The sequence below is a fragment of the Notothenia rossii genome, assembly GCF_949606895.1.
Source record: "Notothenia rossii genome assembly, chromosome: 11".
NCBI lineage: Eukaryota > Metazoa > Chordata > Actinopteri > Perciformes > Nototheniidae > Notothenia > Notothenia rossii.
The window spans coordinates 21,117,093-21,138,552 of record NC_136910.1 but is presented as its reverse complement, the minus strand read 5'-3'; the positions used below and the strand labels follow the sequence as shown (position 1 = coordinate 21,138,552).

The 21,460-nt window shown below is 43.7% G+C and overlaps 1 long non-coding RNA gene across 1 annotated transcript; it reads left to right on the top strand.

Annotated features, from left to right (window-relative positions):
• The first annotated feature begins 417 nt into the window (after positions 1-417).
• LOC307025753 lies at positions 418-3,949 on the top strand. The gene is made up of 3 exons (XR_013804250.1): positions 418-2,671; positions 2,801-2,880; positions 2,992-3,949. It is a non-coding gene; the product is annotated as an uncharacterized lncRNA (long non-coding RNA).
• The last annotated feature ends 17,511 nt before the right edge of the window (positions 3,950-21,460 follow it).

Sequence of the window (21,460 nt, the reverse complement as noted above, 5' to 3'; positions counted from 1 at the left end):
TAATAGGTTTACACCTTCTGTCCATATGTGCGTTTTATTTAAAACATTTGATTAACTTTTGGTTCACATTTCAATAAATTGTATTTGTATTTGCACTCCTTTTGTCCATTATTCTTACTGAAAATGTTAGATTACACATTCACATCTGACTGAAGATTGGCCCTATTTATTTGTGACGTTGCAAACTCTGCGCTACAAGGCACAAGTGATGTGAAGCTCATAAAGCGAGGCAAATAGAAATAATCAGCTGATGGAGTGTAGATGTGGAAATAGGTGCATTCGATCAGCTGACTTTTTTTTACAATAAAAGTAGTTTCTTAGTGTACTGGTCTTAAAATCTCATAACATCAGCTTTTAATGTTCCTCTTGGATGTTCTTCTTGACCCTCAGAGAAGGAGAACATGTCGTGTCTTTCAGGCATGTCCTTTCCTAACAAAGATTACAGGAAACATAAAACATATTATTGCAGAACAAGTGTGTTATTTATGAAAGCGGTGTGTTTGTGTGTTTAGGGGCTGTAGATATAATTCTTTTGTAATGTTTTCTTTTTATTTCAACAGTGAGCTACAAAGACAATCAGATTATGAATGAACAGTATGAAGTTCATCAACATTGAAATATATGTTATCAAAATAATATTTAACTGTTATCAAAACGTAGTGCAACTGTAGAGGCTTGCTCTGTTGTCTCACTGAAAGAATAACTTTTAACACCTTTTTTACAGACAATATTGAGAGATAAATAGTAGCAATTCTCACTATTTGTTAAATATCTTTGCCTTCAATACATTAAATTAGAAAGCTGACAAAATCACATTGCTTGTTAACATCTAAATGTAACTTTTTGCATGGAAAAAACCCTCAACTTAACTGATGTGTAGGTGATCTAGTATTTAGTATTGTTTAATGGAATGTATATCAGTGTATTAAAGTCAATACTTCATTTATTTAAACCAATATCTTTCTTGATTCTTTGCACAGTATGAAAAAAAAGAGTCTTTGTACCTGAGCTGAAGTTCACTGCTGTGAGGAGTCCAGTTATGTCTCTCACTCTCTGGTCCAGCCTGTCTGCATCACCTGGACACCTTAAACAAACAGATATATATGTAAAGTACCATGTGCACAAACAATATAACTGATTCCCTTCTGTTGAACATGTTGGATTGTATATTGTCCGAGTCAGGGTCCTTTTTATTCTACTGTAACTTTGGAAGTTGTGTTACCAATGCTTACTGTTTATTTGATACCAATAGGCTAGTTGCACAAGATGGCGTCTATCAACTCCCGGTTCATTGAGTGTGCGGTTGTAAACTTCCGGTCTATGGTAGAGCGGTAGAGGGATGAGCGATAGATAGGGTATGGATAGCAATAGTTAGCGAGAGAAATAGCGTATAGATATTATATAGGCACTATTTTACACTCCATGTCTCCAAGACCTACCGAAGGTTAACATCAGTGATGTACATCGGCTGGTACAAGCGGCAGGCTCAGCCCCGAGGAGCAAAAGAGAAAAGGGGTTCAAGATGTAGCTACATATCCAGTTACGTCGACAATTATGAAGGTAAATGACAAACAAAGCTGTAGTTACTGGCTAACTTTGACAACTTGGCAGTCTTGATACAGTGTAAAGCGTTTTAATGATGTACTATTACATTTTTTTGGATAGCATGAACGATATCCAATTCCCCACAGTTTCAAACAAAGATCTACCTTCAGGGAGAGTGAGCATCAGGGCTAGCTGTTACAGGTCCATGAGAAAGCATGAAAAGCCTCACGATCTCAGAGTAGGGAGGAAAATAAAAATTGTTCATCGGTTCAAAGCCTCAATCAGGTTCATGTTCTGGGGTTTTGATGTGGCTAGAGTAGGTAACCTGTGATTTAGGATTCAAATAAGCCCAGCTAGCTGACGTGTTGCAACAGATTACATAGTGACAATACATTTGCTCACATCAACTGGTAGCTAGCTATGTGTGTAGCATGAAGGGGCTACAGATTTATTTTCGTTTTCTAACCCTCTCGTGTGAAATGATAAATACATTAGCTAAACCCAAACCTAGCTTTCATCAAAGATTCTTAATGACAGGTTGAAAACCGTCTCTGCTTTCGTGGAAACCCCAGAAACTGGTTGTGACGGCTGCTGTTCTTTACTGAATGGTTAGTATAATCCATGTAGGGTCCAATTATTTGTATTGGCTGGTTTTGTACGCTACATCTATGTTAAGCTGTTCAACGTTCTACTAACACTATTTTATGTAGTTATAATATAAGATAATACATTGAGAGAGCTGAGACAGGCTATACAAGCGTATCTGTTTGAATGTCCTTAAATTACAGTATTCCAAACAGAAGAACTTCTGTGTATGTGATGTGACTGACAACCTGACATGGTTTAGCCTTTTCCCACACCTATTACTTGCCTGATCAGCCTGCTCTCAGCTTTCTCATTTGTCTGTGTTGTATTGAAGCAGTGTCCTAAATGTAAAATGACTGACATTTTGTTTTAAGAACTGTTCACCTGTGGAGATTGCAGTGGCAAAGTGTTCCTGTGTAGCTGGAACAGCACTCTGCAACCACAATGTTGCACTGCTGTTCCAGACCGCACACTACTCCACACTCAACCTGTCCTCAGCTGCACTGAAACAGAGCAGTGATGGCACAAGCCAAGAACCATGGTAAGTACAGTATGGGTTCACAACCAATCCAAGGTTTAATGAGTATTTCCTTTGTGCCAAGAGCTGATTTAGTATGTTGCATCAACAACCTTTTCAATTAATTTGACAATTCTTTTTTGTAATTAATAGGGTGTGAAACAAGGCAGAGTGAGTGACATGGTGTTCATCTCCACTAAGCCAAAGCAGTTTACAGTTGCTGACGGTGTAAGGTAATATCTATTGTCCTAAGTAATTGTATGTAGCCTGCTACAACTTTGTGATTGTTGTCTGAGTGTAAAATTGTTCTTAAAGTCCTAATTATCATATAAACATGTTCAAAGGAGTACACGTTACAAGGCCGTGCGGGGGGGGGGCTGCCAGACCCAGATGTCCTCAAAGTCAGCGAGGCATACAAGGACTTCTCAGCAGACATCGCACCACGAAAAAAAAAAAAGAATGGCTCACTACTCCACTTACTCAATAGTTATCCATTAACAAAAGTTGTGGATGCTAACTAACTTATCTTGCATTGATATAACACTCTTTCAGAGGATATGTTGGAAATGCACACATTATATATATATTTTGCATCTACTTTCTGGGTATTGTACATCTGTTCATCTGTTATATAAACTAGCATTACTTAAATATGCAGAGACTAATTTAAATGTTTAAATATGTATTTTCCCCCGATACAACATCAACATATGTTTTGTAAAAGTTTATTAAATTAATCTGTAAAATGTTATCATATTGTGGATTTATTAAATTATGTATTTTCCTTTGTTATTTATGTGTGCGTTTGTTTTGAGGATATAATTCATTAGTACCTAAACATAGTATGGTATAACTGCTTTTTGTAATGAAATACACAATTGGTTTGGGAGCAATAAATCTTTTAATCGTTGTTGCCCAGGCTTGCCGAAATGAATGGAAACTTATCTCCCGATTATAACATTGTGTAACTTGCTGCTGTTAAATACCGTCAAACTATGTGCAATATGTGCTTTATGTGCAATATATACTTTATATACATTATATACATATGCCATCTTTAATAACTGTAATATATACCGGGCTGCTAAATCCTAAGAACTGCTACAGGATTTGATTTGTAGGTTTGATTTGTTTTTTATCTGTATTTTTGAAAAGTATATAACTTTTTTTTAGCATATTGTTTATTATATGATAACTTAGTACTTTTTTTTTGAATATTGTTTATTATACTATAACTTAGTACTTTTTTAACGCATGTAAGATATGCAACACTAAGCTGTCTGTGGCTCTTTCCTACTGTAACGCTGCAAATGTCCCCTCTGTGGGACTAATAAAGGTATTCTGATTCTGATAACGGGACAAATTTGTACAAAGGGGCACACAGCAATGTAGTGCCGACTTTCTTACACGCTGGAAGGCCAATCGCTTTTCTTTACCCCGAAATCCGCTCATTCTTGCTCTCGGTGTGTCATAACAAACTGTCAAACTGTCAAGCTGCCAAAACTCTGTACTCAAACCGGAAGTACTCGGCCGCACACCCAGCCGCCGGAAGTTGATAGACGCCATCTTTTGCACAGAGCCTATTTGGTAATGCAATTCATAAAAACAACAAGGTTTGGGTTTGTTCTTCAGATGACTGTGACGTTAACGTGTAAGCTCAATAATGAACTCCAACTCAACCAACCATATTGTAATATCTAAGTAATCATCTTGAAATATGACATTAATAATTGTAATATACACACATCTTATTGTGAGGTTGATTTCACATACACTACACTACTTCGACATTAGCTTATCTACATGCTTGAGCATAGCCAATTTAAATTAACCTTAGTGATGCATACAGTTCCGACCTACATAATAATCATCTCTCTAAGTTACAAGGATGACCTTATTTTATCAACCTCAAACAGAAGCCGTTTGTTGTACATTATTATCCCACTTAACGCTTAACACTTGTGTATTTCGTTTTAACCTTTATAAATATAGTCTATGATTTTACAAGCTAACAGCAGCAGTCACTTCACAGAGCCGTCACTCAATGTGACCACGCCCTAATTTATGCAAAAACTTTAAGACCTAATATAAATAAAAGGGTCGTGATAGAAAACAATTCACTCACAGATCCATAATCATGAAGGTTATAACTATATTCATAATAATATGTATTGCATCCATGGGTAGAAACATGTCTTTTCCTGCTGTAAAGTTGGGCATTTTAACATGGGGGTCTATGGAAATTGCTCCTTTCTGCAGTCAGTCTCTATCGGCCAATATATGAACTGCAGTGTGTGCCACTTCCGTATTGGTGTCCCGGCTGCGTCTATCGTTTTTCCAACCAAGTTTAGATTTAACCACACCCACTTCCGCATTACGCAAGGATCGACGTAGCTCTACGCGATAGCGTCATAGACTTCATCTTCAGCAGTTTAGCGGTCGCGGTAAAGCAGGATATTCTATAGTTGGTTTTTGTCTTTCCAAAGGATTTGTTGAAATAAACGATCCTATAATCAAAGCCATATGGAAGAGTCTTTAGATTGTATTACTATTTAAAACGAGATTTTCACCTTTAGAAAATGATCGTATAGGGCGCACACGCGGAGCCGTTGGACCCCCCAGAGCGTTGCGTATGCCGTTCTATCCACCTTGGGACCCGTTATCGTTTCCGCAGTTGTTTACTGTCATATTCGGTCGTCCTCGTGTGGCCGAACGGTCTATATGACACTAAACAGTAACGCAAACGGCCGTTTTCGTCCTCGTGGGGCCGGGGCCTTAAATACAGTTTCTGGGGGGGAAGTGGCCGCAGATCAGAGTTGATGGGCCTCAATCGAGACTGGCTCCCTCCTGAGTTGTTATTGTCTTTTCAGTGGCACAATGGTTTTACAATTACATTAAACGCTAACTTATAAAGTTATGAGTTTAACCCTTAATAGAGTTACACCTACTCAATAAAGCTCGTAGTATTTTACAAATGTTTAAATCAAAGTTAACCCTAGCAGTCAGTTAGTTCAGTTTTAAGGTTTCAGTCAAATAAGTTGTCCCAAGTTTCTGCCTGAAAGAAACTGTAGCGGTTTTGAGATTTAAAATCACAATTCCAGTCAGATCAATTACAGAGTACACACACTAAAACAGAGAAGTCTAAAAACAGAATGTTACTCACACAATTCTAGAAGTCACCAGTTGTTATCCTTTCAAAGTCGAGTTGCATGTATAAAAGACATACAAAAGTGCCTTTTGCATGATAGGTCCCCTTTAAAATACCAAACAGTTCACCCATTGTCTCATACTGCTCATACCCCTCTTTTGAAGCCCTGATAGAGAAACGCGGATTTTGGGTCCTTAGCTTGAAAAAAATAAAAAGGGGAGGCGGAGCTAATGCCTGATCAGAATTCTACCGGAGATAAAGTAAAATTCTGCTGTGATAAAACGCCATCTTGTTTAAACCACGTCAAGGATTATTCCTGAAATAGTATGGAGCTCAAATGCTTTTTCTCTCGCGGGTTTAACACAAGGTGAGTTCCTTTTTTTATTTCCTGCTTTTTAAACACATGTGCTCTCCAGTACAGGTTAGCTCTGAGTGTTAGCGAGGCTTGCTAATGTAAACAAAGATGAGATTACGTCCAAAACACCTCAGGCATCTTTTCTGATAGAAACTTTTTGTGGGTCCGCTGCCGATTTGACGTCATATCGGCAGCATATCTGTATCCACTCGCTGTACACCCGTTTTTAAAAGATTTGGGTATGGCGGAAAAGAGAGAGGATTTTATTTTCTGACTCTGCGTGAGTTCCCCGACGCACCGGGGGCACATATTTATGTATAAAAGACATCACAAAGTGCATTTTGCATGATAGGTCCCCTTTAACTAACAGCAGCCGCACCTGTTAAATCAATAAACATTTACTGTGGGATGTGTTGCTTTCCTGCTGCTGTGACTTCCTTTTAAAACTTATTTTTCCCCCTACGCCTCTAGACTCGTTCCCAACTCAAACTTGAAATTGTTTTTCTTCGATAGAGTCTATTTATCAAGTCATATTGATATTTCTCAAACTATTCATGTTGCCGGTTTTGTGGCGTTTCTACATCTTTACCAGCGGGAGACTCCTTGCTGCACGCCTGCCATGCTGCTGCTGCTGCTGGTTTGAATTTCAGAATATAAGCTAAGACTGGCTCCCCATACTGACAGCTGATGATCTCATGGAAACTTTGCTCAGAAGCACACTTAAAAACTGGAAAATGATTTATAATGAAATGCAGCCCCTGAGTTTTCTGGGGGGGAGGTGAGTTTCGGCAATGGATTCGGGGCACGAGTGGGGAGTATTTTTATTCATTAGACCTTTGACATTTATGTTTCCAAGTAACCCAATGCAGTAATTACATCCTGTCATGTCCAGCAGCAGAATGTCATTTATGTTGTTACACTTGAGGTGGAAAAAAAGAGCTCCTGCAGACATGTGGGGCCTTAATGCATGCTTTACCTCTGGAGCTAGCAGTGAGTATCTAGCACGCTAACCCCCTCCTTTTTATGACAGAGCGTTGGAAAAGAAAAGCAACTCAGTGTCAAACTGTGTGACTGACAGGTCGATATAGGGGCCCTATTATGCTTTTTGTGTTTTGCCTTTCCTGTAGTGCTTGAAAATGTTCTGCAAATGCAAAAATCCCAAAGTTCCCTCCAGATACACACTCCCCCCCTGCCTAATAATACATAAAGACATAACTATATTACACTCGCGCTTCTATTGGCTAGCTTTCCAACACATTGTACGTGATAGGCCAAGGGGCCGGACATTTCTAAGAGGTTGACCAATCACAAAAGAGTTCTGTGTCAGACCAATCAGAGCAGACTGGTCTCTGGTTTCAGACAGAGGGTGAAAAGAGGTGCTGCCGAACAGGCAGTATGAGAACAATTAAGAGCTTTTTGAGCATTAAAACATGTCCCCTTTAAGAGAGGAAAAAGTGCTACACAAAACAATAAACAATTCCAAAAAATGTCTGGTTCCTCCGTCCTCAGGAAACAACAAACATGACAACAAAAAACTGGGGGGAAGAGCTGTACTTATTTGGTCAAAAGGGGGGAGGGAGGTCAGGTGGGGCTTTGCAGTAAGGGGGCGGGCATTAAGGCGGAGGAGGTGAAGGTGGGGGGGCTGTTGGTGCACCTGCGTTAGAGTCGCTCCTTGGGAAAATGGATGAAAACAGGATCTGAAACTCAAACAACATCCTGTATAGCCCCCCTCCCCCTCCTCAACCCGCCCCCCCCCCATCCCAGTAGTGTTTATTTTGTTTTTCCTGCTCCTCTCTGTAGAAAGTGGGGGCCTGTGTGAGGATGGGATGGAGGGGGTTGCTTCCTTCTGACTGGCCCCTGCTCATCAGCATACACACCTCCCGTACACACACACACACACACACACACACACACACACACACACACACACACACACACACACACACACACACACACACACACACACACACACACACACACACACACACACACACACACACACACACACACACACACACACACACACACACACACACACACACACACACACACACACACACACACACACACACACACTTCCCATTCATTAATCTTTATCCAAATGGTAAAGCTGCTTTTTCATACTTTAATCTGAACATATAACAATGACTGTGACTAAGATTTGTCTTTAAATACTTTTCTCGTTTGGGAAGTTTGATAGTGAGGGAATTCCCAGAATATTGTAGTTGTGGAGTCACGTACAGTAGCTCACATGCTTCCTGGCGCGCTTACCACTTCCTTTATGAATTATTTTTGTGCATATGGTGTAAATGTTATGAGTAGGCACGAATGTAAAAAAAAATGCAATTATGTTTTGCAGCTCTCCAAACACAGTTTAACAAGAACCCCAGGTTTTTTATTTAAACTATACACATAAAGACCATAATCCAACACAAAAGAACAGATTACTAATGAATACATATTACACATAAATGAGATAAACCAATAAAACATAAAGTACGTATTCAACTCAACATAAAACTAAATAATGCATTATATTGTTACTCATGAGTCATAAGTAAAGTAGGAATCGTATTAAAATATTTGAAATACACTCCCTTGATAATCATCATTGGCACAATAATAAGACAAATAATAATAATAATAATATTAGTAATAATAACAATTATTTATTTATAAAGCATACATAATAAAAATACAAATCAAACACATAAAATATACAATGAACAGAAGAGGCCAACATGTATAATTGAAATGAAAAAAGGACCATCAAATAATTTCTAAATAAGACAATTAGTAAAAGAAAATAATTCAAATTACAATAAATATACGACAAAAAAAAGTGTAAATGTTTTATTGTCATTTAAATATGTTCAGAATCTAAATATTAGAGAAGGTTAAACAACATTTTGGAGCATAGTAAGAAAGAAAGAGTTGGGGGAAAATATGTGAAGGCAAGACCCTCCCAATGGTTATTAATACATGCTTTGCACTAGTTCAATCAAATGAAAAAAGTAAAATAAAAACAGAACCAGTTATTGTGTCTTGTCCCTGGGGAGATACAGTTTGCATAAGTAAGTATTGCTTTACACTACGAGTCTGACCACACACACACACACACACACACACACACACACACACACACACACACACACACACACACACACACACACACACACACACACACACACACACACACACACACACACACACACACACACACACACACACACACACACACACACACACTGAGCACGTTGTACCTCCTCACCACACAGGAAGTGACCGGCCAAAGAGGAAGTGCAAAGGGGAAGAAGAAGTGTTAAAGTTATTAGCCGAGTGGGAGCGGTGTGTTTAGGGGGCATCCTGTGCACAACAAATGTTTCCTGCTCATGCCTCCAACATCACAAAACAACCACAGAGGGGGGGGGGGGGGCGAGAGAGTGGACGGAAACTCAGGAACCTTCCAACATGTGAACCTGCCCACCACCACAGGTGGAAACTATACGGTGCCCTCAGGAAAATGCTTCCCAGAAAGCTGCCTCTCTATCTATACATGCAGTGAGCTCCTATAGAACGTCCTCCAACTCCTCAATGGAAAATTCATGTTTTTCATTTTAGCAGCCACATTCCTGCACACACACGATGGGGCCCCTCCTGACGTGCAGCATGGATGGCTTGCAAAACTCAAAGGAACATCAGATTACTGCACATTATGAAATTATTGGATGAAATATGTGGCAGCAGGATTGATAAAGGCTGTTCCTGGCCCGAGCCTACAACATCCTGGCCGGACATACAAAGCTCGACGGGGATCTGATGAGGATCATTAAAAGCGGAATAATAAGCAATTGCATGTTTCATCCCTCCTGCACTCTGGACACATATACCTCTGTTATCCTTTATGTGGCTGTGAATTGAAAGGGTTTTAATTGATGGACCTGTATTGTGCCAAAGAGAAGCAGTAACCTGATTGGTCGACAACATTCAGAGGCGCGGGAAGGTATTTTGAGTGGGGGTGCTGAGGTGCTGGACTCCAGTGAACACTATTACGGGCACTATAGAGCACGCACAAAAGCGCGAGCACCCCCCGGGGCGCTAAAGTGGAATGTTCTACTGCAACACTCCCCACACGCAAACACACAGTACACCCGCGACTGTTACAATGAAGGCTCGATAATCAGCTCACGGCATATAGGCAGGGGTTAAGTGCTATTTTTTTATGAGTGGGGAGCGGACCTCACCTCCTCTAGGGGGGTCCGGGAAGATTTTGTTTTAATATTGAAGTTAAAAGCATAAATCTGGTGCACTTTGAGAGCAACATTAAGAGATCTATGGATACATCGACTGCTCCTTTCCCTCACTCGCGTCACTTCCTTGCATCTTAGCTCCGCCTCCGTAAGATGCGAGCGAGAGACACGAGGAGGTGACGCGAGGACAGAGGAGTCCTCAGGTATTAATTGGGATGTCCTCGTTCACTCAAACGTCACTCTTAAACGACGTATGATAATGATGACATGCACACAGCTGTATCCCCTCTCATCGGGCTTAACTGAATAACCCCTTAGAACCGGCCCATTTCTGGTTAAATATTTATTTAAATGAATGAATCTTTCTCTTGTTAGTCAAGGAATTCAATGTATGATGGTTGTTCCTGCTTTTGTGTTCCGTTTTGGTGTAAAATGTAGCCTACATTTAAATACAAATATAATTATAGTAATGTGAAATCCTTTTAGAAATGAATTGCACATAATAATTCCCACAGAGCTGTGAGCACTTATATATTTCTGTGACGCTTTTCCACTCATCTTCCAGTTGTCGGTTTTCCTCTGTTGAAATCGACCAGCTGTGAAGGAGGGGGCGGGGCTTTTATTCGCGAGTAATGAAAACACTTCAACGTAGTCTGCTCGCGTGTATCCTCTAGAGATGGCAAATCCGGATCCTTTTATGGACTCGGAGTCTTATGAGTCAGTCATTGAAGAGATCCATACGAGTCATTTGAGTCATATGAGTCAGCTTCACCAAGACAGTAGAAATCTTACCGGTGAAACCAAAAAGTTGTTGCATTTCACGAGCATATTAAACTGACGTTATATTAACCTCCGCTACACAGTGGCTTTTGCTTTAATAAAAAATGTTGTTCACAAAAAAAGGGTTATTTGGCGATTTGGCGAATCTGAGTCTGCTGTTGACTCGTGCATGGGGACGAGTCTACTGGATCTCTGGATCTACTGCTATACGGTTATGGCTCTGAGTCCGCAAGAGTATGCTATGTTTTGCACAGTGAGTCAGGATTTGCGAATCTCTGAGTCTGCTGTTGACTTGTGCATAATATAGCAGACTCGTGGGGGCTCTGAGTCAAAATCATCCCCCTTCTAAAACTGCCACCCCCCCTTTCCATCCCTTATGTAATTTTATCAATGAACGTGGCACTGGTATCACTGCTATTTCAACATTTATTTTGCGCATTTTGAGTAAAATACTGCGGACGAGGGAGCACGCACACACGCAATGACATTTTTACCAAGTCACTGACGCTATGCTATGCGAGTGCCCTAGAGGGCACCAGAGTGCTGTGATGCGCCTGTTTGATTGATGCCAGAACCTGCATAGCAGCACTAGCGCAGGTAACGGTCATCACAATGGCCAAGCAACCAGGAGGACAACGCGATCTGAGGGACTTCATATTTAAAAAGACTAAAAATAAGTCAAGAGTCTGTAATCTTAGTCATTACTCATTACTTGTGTCACCAAAGGTGGAATCTATGGACATAAGCAGCAATAACAACTTAGTTTGGAGCTAGCTACGTTTTTCTCTCGTGTTAGCTAGCTGGTAAGACTCAAAACTGTTGATGAAATGATACCAGTACCACCAGCACCAGAAGAGCTGAAACCCCTCCTTCAAGCAATGAACTCTGGTCATCTCCACAGCTGAGTGTGAACGTGGGTTTAGTCAGATGAACATTTTAACCACAACTAGAAGCTCCCTCGAGGTAAAAAGCATGTCAGCCTTGCTTTTCATCAAGTGTGTTGGCCCTCCACTGAACAAGTTCAGACCAGATGCATATTATGTCAACTTGGCTTCAAAGCCATTGCTTAGCTAACAATCCGAAAGCAAGAGCCAGAAAAATCGAGACCAAAACGCATTATTATGAAAAGTTTTGGAAACTTCTATGAGATGGGGGAGAGTGGAATAGGCAGCCATTGACAACATTGTTCCTATTTTGTATTATCTGTATAATCGTTTAATATATTTTGTAAACAATTTCAATTTGCACTTAATGCCCTGTTAAAAAAAGTAACATTGGAAATATTAACATAAAAGATTTGTATTTGACCTGCAATAAAATGATGACGGATCAATATATTTCAAAAACGTTTCCTCAATTTCTTCATGAAGTGTTACATTTACATAATGATTTAATTAATCACGATACAAAATTAACCCTTAGATACCAGTTGTGATCGTATACCAGTAACTGCTTTTTTGAACAAATATTCTATAATTCAATATTCTAAAAACAATTTTGACTTTATTATTAGTATCATCAGCTGATCCATCTGAATAATAAATGAGGGACTGTTAACCTACAAGTTTTGTACCATAGACTTCCATTATAACCACTTTTGTGTATCCCCTCCCCCCCTTTAAATTAAAGTGAAAAAAAGATTTTGCACTAATTGTCCTCTGCATTTGACCCTAAATGTTAGTGGTGCCATGGCAGCCTGGGGACCGACTCCAATTCTGAGGTGCCTTGGTCAAGAGCAATGAAAGGAGTATCTGAACATCCATAACATGCATGTTGTTTTAGGAATATAATAATTATCTTTATGCTGGTTGGTCTCCCAACCTCTGCGGGTTATCAGCACAAATTATGTCCCCATATGATAAAATCCACCATCCCCCCTGATTTTTTTTTACAACTTGAGTACTGTATATCACGCAGTATAACAGGCCTACTCTCTTTATTTGCTTTAGTTTAGTAGATATCTACAAACAAAGAGTCGATATTTTTCTAAAACCATTTAGTGCTTCACATAATAAAATACACAACGGCTGTAGCTTGATTATGCTTTAGAAGCTGTAGGTGTGTGTGGTACAGTGTGTAGGTGCGTGTTGTACAGTGCGTAGATGCGGCGGACAGACGGGTCTCAGTTGGTTTGGTGTGCTCTGCTTACTTTAAATACTTGTAAATACAACTTGTGCTCCATATTGATGCTTTTAACTTCAATATATTAAAAATGTCTTCCCGGGGGAGCATCCACCCGGACCCCCCTAGAGGAGGTGAGGACCCTCCTAGAGGAGGTGAGGACCCCCTAGAGGGTGTTAGGTCCACTCCCCACTTATAAAATAAATTGCTCCTGTGGGGATTGCCCACAGTATTGAGTATTTAACAAGTAACATGTAATAATAATAAAAATAGCACTTTACCACTGCACCCTCTCTAATCTCAGATGCACCCTGAGTCATTTTGTTCTGGAACCGGGCCTGGTGCTCTCATACTTGTTAGATTCTGAAATTGTATATATTTATATAAATATACTGTATGTGTGTGTGTGTGTGTGTGTGTGTGTATGTCCCCGCATCTGAAGCCTGTTATTGTCTCATTATACCGCACTGTCAATTAATCAAAGTAAATATATAAGTCATCATGAACACATCTGTCCATCAGACAGAGGGCTGCTGTGCCTCCTGTCATCATTAATGGACGTCTCTTTAAAATGACCGCTCAGAGGAGAGGAGTTCTCATTTCACTACAAATATGTAAAATATTATTTTACCAACAATGTGGAATTTATTGGCTAAATATTACACAGATTATGCACAGCGGGAGCAGCAATAACCGTCAAATAATAATTCAGACAGGGGAGCTCCGCACCGCCTGCCTGCCGCTAGGGGGTGCTGCAGCGCCCTCAGCACCCCCCTTCCCGCGCCCATGACAACAGTGACCATCAACTGGCGGCCCGTGGGTCACATCCGGCCCACCAGACATTCTCATCCGGCGCGCACGGCGGGAGTGACTGTGGCGTTGGCGGAGTGGTTAGTGCGGGACAGTAGCCTGCGTACTGCGTAGGAATAAGTGATCCTTTGTTAGCGTGAAGAGTCTGCTAAGCTTTATGCGCTCCCCAGTACATGAGCGTGCTCCACTAGGCCCTTGGACAAATGTAGTTGGTGATCCCTGGTCTACAACCTCCCTAGGTTCTCCCCCATAACAATTCTCCTTCCCTTGACTGGCAAGCCATACCTGCTTCAAGACTCTGGTTCTGGCCTACCTTGCTGAGAATGGATCAGGCCTTTCCTACATCCAGTTCAGGTCAGGTCACTGCATGGATGTATAAAGGGAACTGGATAAAGGACGCCCAGTCTTCCTTCTATGTGCTATGGAGATTAAGCAAAGCGTCACTCATTCATGTGTCTTTAGCCTTTACCTGGCATATTTATTTAAAGGACAGGAACATTATATATTCATCCTTCTCTCAACCGATCAACACATGTGGCTGAACAAGACAGACAGAATATACAGACAGAGAGCGCTTCACGTGCATAACATGATTACTTCACATCGGGACCTACCATTACACATGGAGTAGGGGTGCCATCACAATATATAGTTGCTAAATAGAGCAAGAAGCAAAAATGGCCTGACTCTCAAAATCAAAGATACCCGTCGTGGGATCTACTGGTGCTCTTCCACATTCACTGCGACCAATTTCGTGACGTGAGTGACACAGAAGTTGTAGTCCCGCTGTTTGGCCACTACAAGAATGTGTTATTTGGCTGGCCGATTGCAACTTTTGTCGTCTAGCAGTTTCTATAATTGGATCAAGCAACCTTGTTTGTGTCTGTATCTCCTGTTTGAACCCTTTGGTGCATATTCCAAGGATTCTCCTGTAGCATAATTTCAAATGCATGTCCTGGTTTCACATCCGTAGAGTGCAATGGATGTAATCAGTGAGTGCATCAGTGTTATTTTTGTGCGAAGGGAAATGTTCATGCTATTTCATATGTTATTTAGTTTCCCAAGCTGACCGGTACCGATGGCCAATCTTTTCTTCAATACCAAGTCTGAGGTGCACTGCTTATTCAAAATAGACCTGAGTTATACAAAAGTATCTACTGTTTCCAGCATCTTTAAATGTGTGAAGTTCATCATTATTCACCTGAGATATGACTTACATCAGGACATGGTTAAACCATAAACTCAAGTATGTGCACTTCGCTCTGCTTCGCCCAATTAGCCTCACTGAGAGTGGGACCCTGGTACCCCTCAACAAAAACACGCCTGTTTGCTACAGTATCCTGGCTCAAAAATTGTGGAACAAGCTCCCCATTGATTTCAGGACTGCACAAAGTCTACACATCTTCTGTTGAAGACTGAAAACCCACCTGCGTCTACTACACTAAAACAAGTACATTCCACATAGAGGTTTGGCTTATTTGAAGCCAATGCAGTAGCACTTACAATTGTTGAAAACTTGCAGGATTGTTGCTGCTTTGAGATGTGTATGTTGATGGTTGAACTCTCTTCTTGTGATTCAATCATAAAAATGATAAAAAAAATTGATAAATGTTTGGAGGGCTGAGAATGCAATGCAAGATGTTCCGTGCTGTTCAGTTGATCACATGACATCATACAGACCAATATAAAGCCAAAGCAACATTTCTTCAATAGCACCTTTTCGCATCAAAATGATATCAATTAAAAATGAACAAAATGAGAGGAAGATGAGAACATTTCCAAGTAGCCACTTAACTCAATCATACAAAATTGACTGAAAGAGAAACAAAACCAACCCGAACCAGTTTTCGTGTAACAAATTACCTGACAGGTTGTGCCTGAATAATTTGTTTCTTGGGTAGAGGAACTCAGTGAGGAAGAACAGACAGACAGTACTTTAAGATGAAATGATTAACATTAATTAATATCACTCATCTCTGTCTCTGTATCTCTATGTCTATGTTATTATTAACAAACAATTTACTGACCAGTAAAAGAACATTCATAAGAAATCAGCAAACAAATAGGAATGGCAATAGCTTGGAATAAAAAAAAAACCTGTGACTTAGGGAATAACAAGGACAAGAATAGCAGGAGTATGCTAAAGTACAGCAGTATAATCTAACATGAAGATTGTTATTATACATTGTAATATTGAAGTTAATTTAAAATAAAACAAATGTCATACAAACATGGTCTAGTGCAAATAAGCACTTATCTTTGGCGCAGTCGACCACTCAAAAGTAGAGTAGAAAGAGTAAATCCCCCAAAAAATGTTTTAAATGATGCATAGCCTGCTTCATAAACGCTGGTGCCATAATTTTTAAACCTCCATGTGCATAGTTTTAATGCATAATATGTATTCAAACATGAAATACTATGATTTCACTATAAATCCTCCTAAATGCTTCAGGGTTGACAAATGTCCTATGTCTCCGAAGACATTACGAAATGTTGTTAGAGAAGTATTCTTTATAATGACTAAAATCATCATGTGAAAAATCTGATAGGGGCCCTTTTATACATTATTTATTCAGTTTGACTGTAGTACAAATGTCACTTGTAGAAACTATTTTAAAATTGTGTTCGTAGTACATATACAGCACATATTATGCATATTAACAAATGTAAACATTTTGAGGATTAAAAACAAACAAAAACACATCTCACTGGTAAGTTTAATGGCATACTGGCACAGGTCTGTGACACCTCAGCTATTTGATTCCTTAAGCCATCTTCTTGTCTATTCCTGGGTCTGCTCAGACAGTCTATGGCTCAGACATATGCAGCCTGTGGGGTCCAAAGTGGCCATAGGTGCCCCCGTATCTGCCTACGTGATGTACTGTGCCCATCCTTGGAACCCCACACCTCTTTGTTTTGTGCAATTGGCAGTGACAGATTCAGCTGTTATTAACTTCTCCTGGCAGTCTCACCTTTGGCACAAGCCGCCCTACAAATAGTACCCATTGTGTATCTGGATGCTGCAGCTGTCTGAAATCACAGGGGTGGCAACCCAAGCCCCCAGGAAGTGCGCCGGACTCTGAGTAGAATATTCGTTGTGGCCAAACGGCGGTAATACACTTCCTTTAGGTTGCTGGGCCCGGAAACACTTTTTCCTATTGACTTACATGGGGAAAGAATGGTCTGTAAATCGTTGAATATTTTTTTTTAAACTAAATAAACCACCCAGTATGAACACTTGTATAGCCCTTATTAAAAACATTTGTTCCTCAAGTTGTAAAAACGTGCTAATAACGTTATTCTGAGAGTTATATCCCTCTGCATTGTGAACGCGCATCTAACCCACGGGACCGCGCCGCCCATATCGTCTCACTGCCACCCCACGGAGTTGTAATAATGGATATATTGCACATGTTTGCTGTAATTCATCATTTGTAAAATATTATACTACATGGGCTGTATGATTAAATCTTGTACCGTAAATGTTGTATTAAATAAAGTTAATATAACCGACGTTAGATTAACGTCCCTGTAGCTTCTTATTGAACTAAGAAGCTTATTGCATTGTATATATAAATATATATATATATTGTAGTGCCGAGAGACGGGAGTCGGAGGCGGGGTATCGAAGGTACAAGCTAGACTTTTATTTAACATCAGAACAACATGTAAACAGCTTTCAGCCCGGGAAGATAAGACCGGGGGAAACAGGAAGTCCGGTCAACTCACTAATGTCCGTTCGGAACAATACCCCAACCCATAGTTCCGTGGTTGAATAATGTCAATCACCACACAAGCCCCCCCAGAATTCACCCATAGTCAAAACCCTCGCGCCTGGGAGGAAGTACCGCCCGACCCCGGCGCGTACGGACCACAGGGGCTGAGGAGGGCGGGGCCGCAGGCGAGGGCAGGGGCAGGGGCGCCAACGAGGGCGAGGGCATCCCCACAGGGGGTGGGGGGCGGGACATGGGAGGGCGGCCCCGACGTGGGGGCAGAGCCAACTCCAACGGCCTGGAAACGTCCACGTGAGCAGGCTTAATCCGATCAACGGACACAGTCTCAGGCCTGCCACCAACGTCCACCACCAGGCTCTTGTCTCCGTGACGTATGACCCTGAACGGACCGTCGTAAGGGGGGCGCAGGGGACCGCGGTGAGCGTCGTGGCGAATAAAAACGAAATCCGCCGACCGTAATCCGGGGGACACCCGGAAAGCTGGGTTGCTGTGCTGCGACGTGGGGACGGGCGTGAATGTCCCGGCGGTCTCCAGCAGGGAGGAGCGCTGCCCGGCTGCAGACCAGGGTACAGTGGCGGTGGGAATGAATTCCCCGGGGACCCGTAGCGTCTGGCCATAGACGAGCTCCGCCGACGAGGACTGCAGGTCTTCCTTGGGGGCACACCTGAGGCCGAGCATAACCCACGGGAGCTTATCCACCCAGTTGCCGTCTGTCAATCCGGCACACAGTGACGCCTTCATGGATCGGTGAAACCGCTCACACAATCCGTTAGCCTGGGGGTGATATGCAGTGGTGCGGTGCAGCTTGACCCCCAAACCCACAGCAACAGCGTTCCACAGCTCCGAGGTGAACTGAGAACCGCGGTCAGAGGAGAGGTCAGACGGGGTCCCGAAGCGCGCCACCCACGTGCCGATGAAAGCGCGGGCGACGTCGGAAGCTGACGTCGAGGTGAGGGGAACGGCCTCGGGCCAGCGGGTCGTCCTGTCCACCATCGTAAACAGGTAGGTGAAACCGTGAGAGGGGGGAAGCGGACCTACGAGGTCGACATTGACATGGTCAAACCTCCTCTCAGGAACCGCAAACAGTTCAAAAGGGGCCCTAGTATGGCGGTGGACTTTAGCCCGTTGACAAGCCACGCATGCGTCGACCCAGGACTTCACGTCCTTCTTAAGCCCCTGCCACACGAACTTCTGCGACACCAACTTCACGGACGGTTTCCTACCGGGGTGGGAAAGATTGTGAACCGCCTCAAAAACGGGTCGGCGCCAGTCCGTAGGGACTAGCGGTCGAGGCTGGCCCTTGGAGATGTCACACCACAGCTTCGCGCCCGAGTCACCGACTGTGACCTCCTCCAGTCGCAATCCCGTGACCGAGGCCTTGAGGGTCTGGACCCCGTGGTCAGAGGCCTGGTCAGCGCCCATGCGGAGGTAATCGAGGCCCAGCTGCACAGCTCCGATGACCGCTCTGGAGAGGCAGTCCGCGACCACGTTAGCCTTGCCAGCGATGTGTCGTATGTCCGTGGTGTACTCGGAGATGTACGAAAGCTGGCGTTGCTGTCGGGCGGACCACGGCTCGGCCACCTTGGACATGCAGAAAGTAAGTGGCTTGTGATCCACGAACGCCGCAAACTCCCGGCCTTCCAGCAGGAAACGGAAGTGGCGAACAGCCAAATAGAGACCAAGGAGTTCCCTGTCGAAAGCGCTGTACTTGCGCTCCCTGGGAGTCAACTGGCGGCTGAAAAAGGCAAGCGGTTGCCAGGCGCCGTTGACCCATTGTTCATGCACCGCGCCCACAGCGTAGTCAGACGCGTCGGTGGTGATAGCGATGGGGGCCCTGTGTGACGGGTGAGCCAACATGGCGGCTTCGCTCAGGGCGGCTTTGGTGGCATCGAAAGCGGCTTCCCTTTCAGCCGTCCAGTCTATGGCCTGGCCGGGGGACTTGTCCTTGAGGGCCTCGTACAGCGGGCGCATGGTGTGGGCCGCCCGGCGGATGAACCGGTGATAAAACGTCACCATCCCGAGGAACTCTCGGAGCGCCCGAGCTGTAGACGGTCGTGGAAAGGCGGACACGGCCTCCACTTTCGATGGGAGGGGGGCTGCTCCATCTTTGCTGATGAGATGCCCGAGGAAGTGGATGGAGGACAACCCGAACTGACACTTTGCCGGGTTGATAATCAGGCCGTGTTGGCTGAGCCTCGCAAAAAGGACACGGAGATGTGCCTGGTGCTCTTCAGAGGAGGAGCTGGCGACAAGGATGTCGTCTAAATAGACGAAAATGAATGGCATGTCTCTGAGCGCCGAATCCATCAGCCGCTGAAAGGACTGAGCTGCGTTCTTAAGTCCAAACGGCATACGCAGGAACTCGAAAAGCCCGAACGGCGTAATCACCGCAGTTTTGGGGACGTCTGAGGGGTGCACCGGAACCTGATGGTAGCCCCGCACCAGATCCACCTTGGAGAAAACCAGCTTGCCCGCCAGGTGTGAAGAGAAGTCCTGGATGTGAGGGACCGGGTAGCGGTCTGGCGTAGTGGCGTCATTAAGGCGGCGGTAGTCACCACACGGTCGCCAGCCACCGGCTGATTTAGGGACCATGTGGAGTGGCGAAGCCCAAGGGCTGTCCGAGCGGCGGATGATGCCCAGACGCTCCATGCTGTCGAACTCCGACTTGGCGACCGACAGCATGTCAGGGTTGAGCCGCCGGGCCCTAGCATAGACTGGGGGGCCTTCAGTGTCAATGTGGTGCTCTACCCTGTGTTTGGTAGTGGCAGCGGAAAAGGTGGGCTGCGTCAAGTCGGGAAACTCACTGAGAAGGTGCTGGAACTTGTCACCCTGTGAGAGTGAGCTGGAGAGCCCGCTGAATGACGCCTCGCCGCGGGTACATGTGAACGAGGCAAACGTCAGTGCGTCCACCAGGCGGCTGTTCTTGACGTCCACCAGCAGTCCGTGAGCGCACAGGAAGTCTGCGCCAAGGAGGGCGAAGGAGATGTCAGCCGTGATGAAATCCCACTTAAACCGCTGACCCTCGAAACACAGGTCCACTGTCTTTGTGCCATAGGTGCGGATAGGGGTGTCGTTAGCGGACGTCAAAGGTGGGCCGTGGCCCCCACCGGCGGCGTCCTCCACCGTAGCCGGCAGGACGCTCCGCTGGGCTCCTGTGTCACAAAGGAGTCTGCGACCAGAGAGGGTGTCGCTGATGAACAGGAGCCGGTTGGATGTGCCCACGCTCGCGGCCACTACCGAGCGCAGGCCTTGGCGTTTCCTGTTTCCTTGTAGGTGCAGGGGGGACGGCACATCCTCGCTTTCGCCCCATAGCGTGCATGGTACTGACACAGGCCAGGGCTGGAGTCGCTGACGTCGGCCCTGGAGCTTCTGCTAGGTGGCATGCCTCTACCAGGGAAGGAGCCGCTGCGTGTCGGGGCCAGCACCTCAGGGGTAAAACGCTGGGTGGCCAGGAAGAACCGGTCAGCTTCTTCGGCTAAAGCGCGTGGCTCAGTAATAGCCGTGTTAGCGAGCGCTGTCTGAACATGCGGCGGCATGTGCCGAAGAAACAGTTCTATGAACAAAAAATTGGGTTCTTCCGTACCTAGCAGGTTGAGCATCATTTCCATGTGGTCA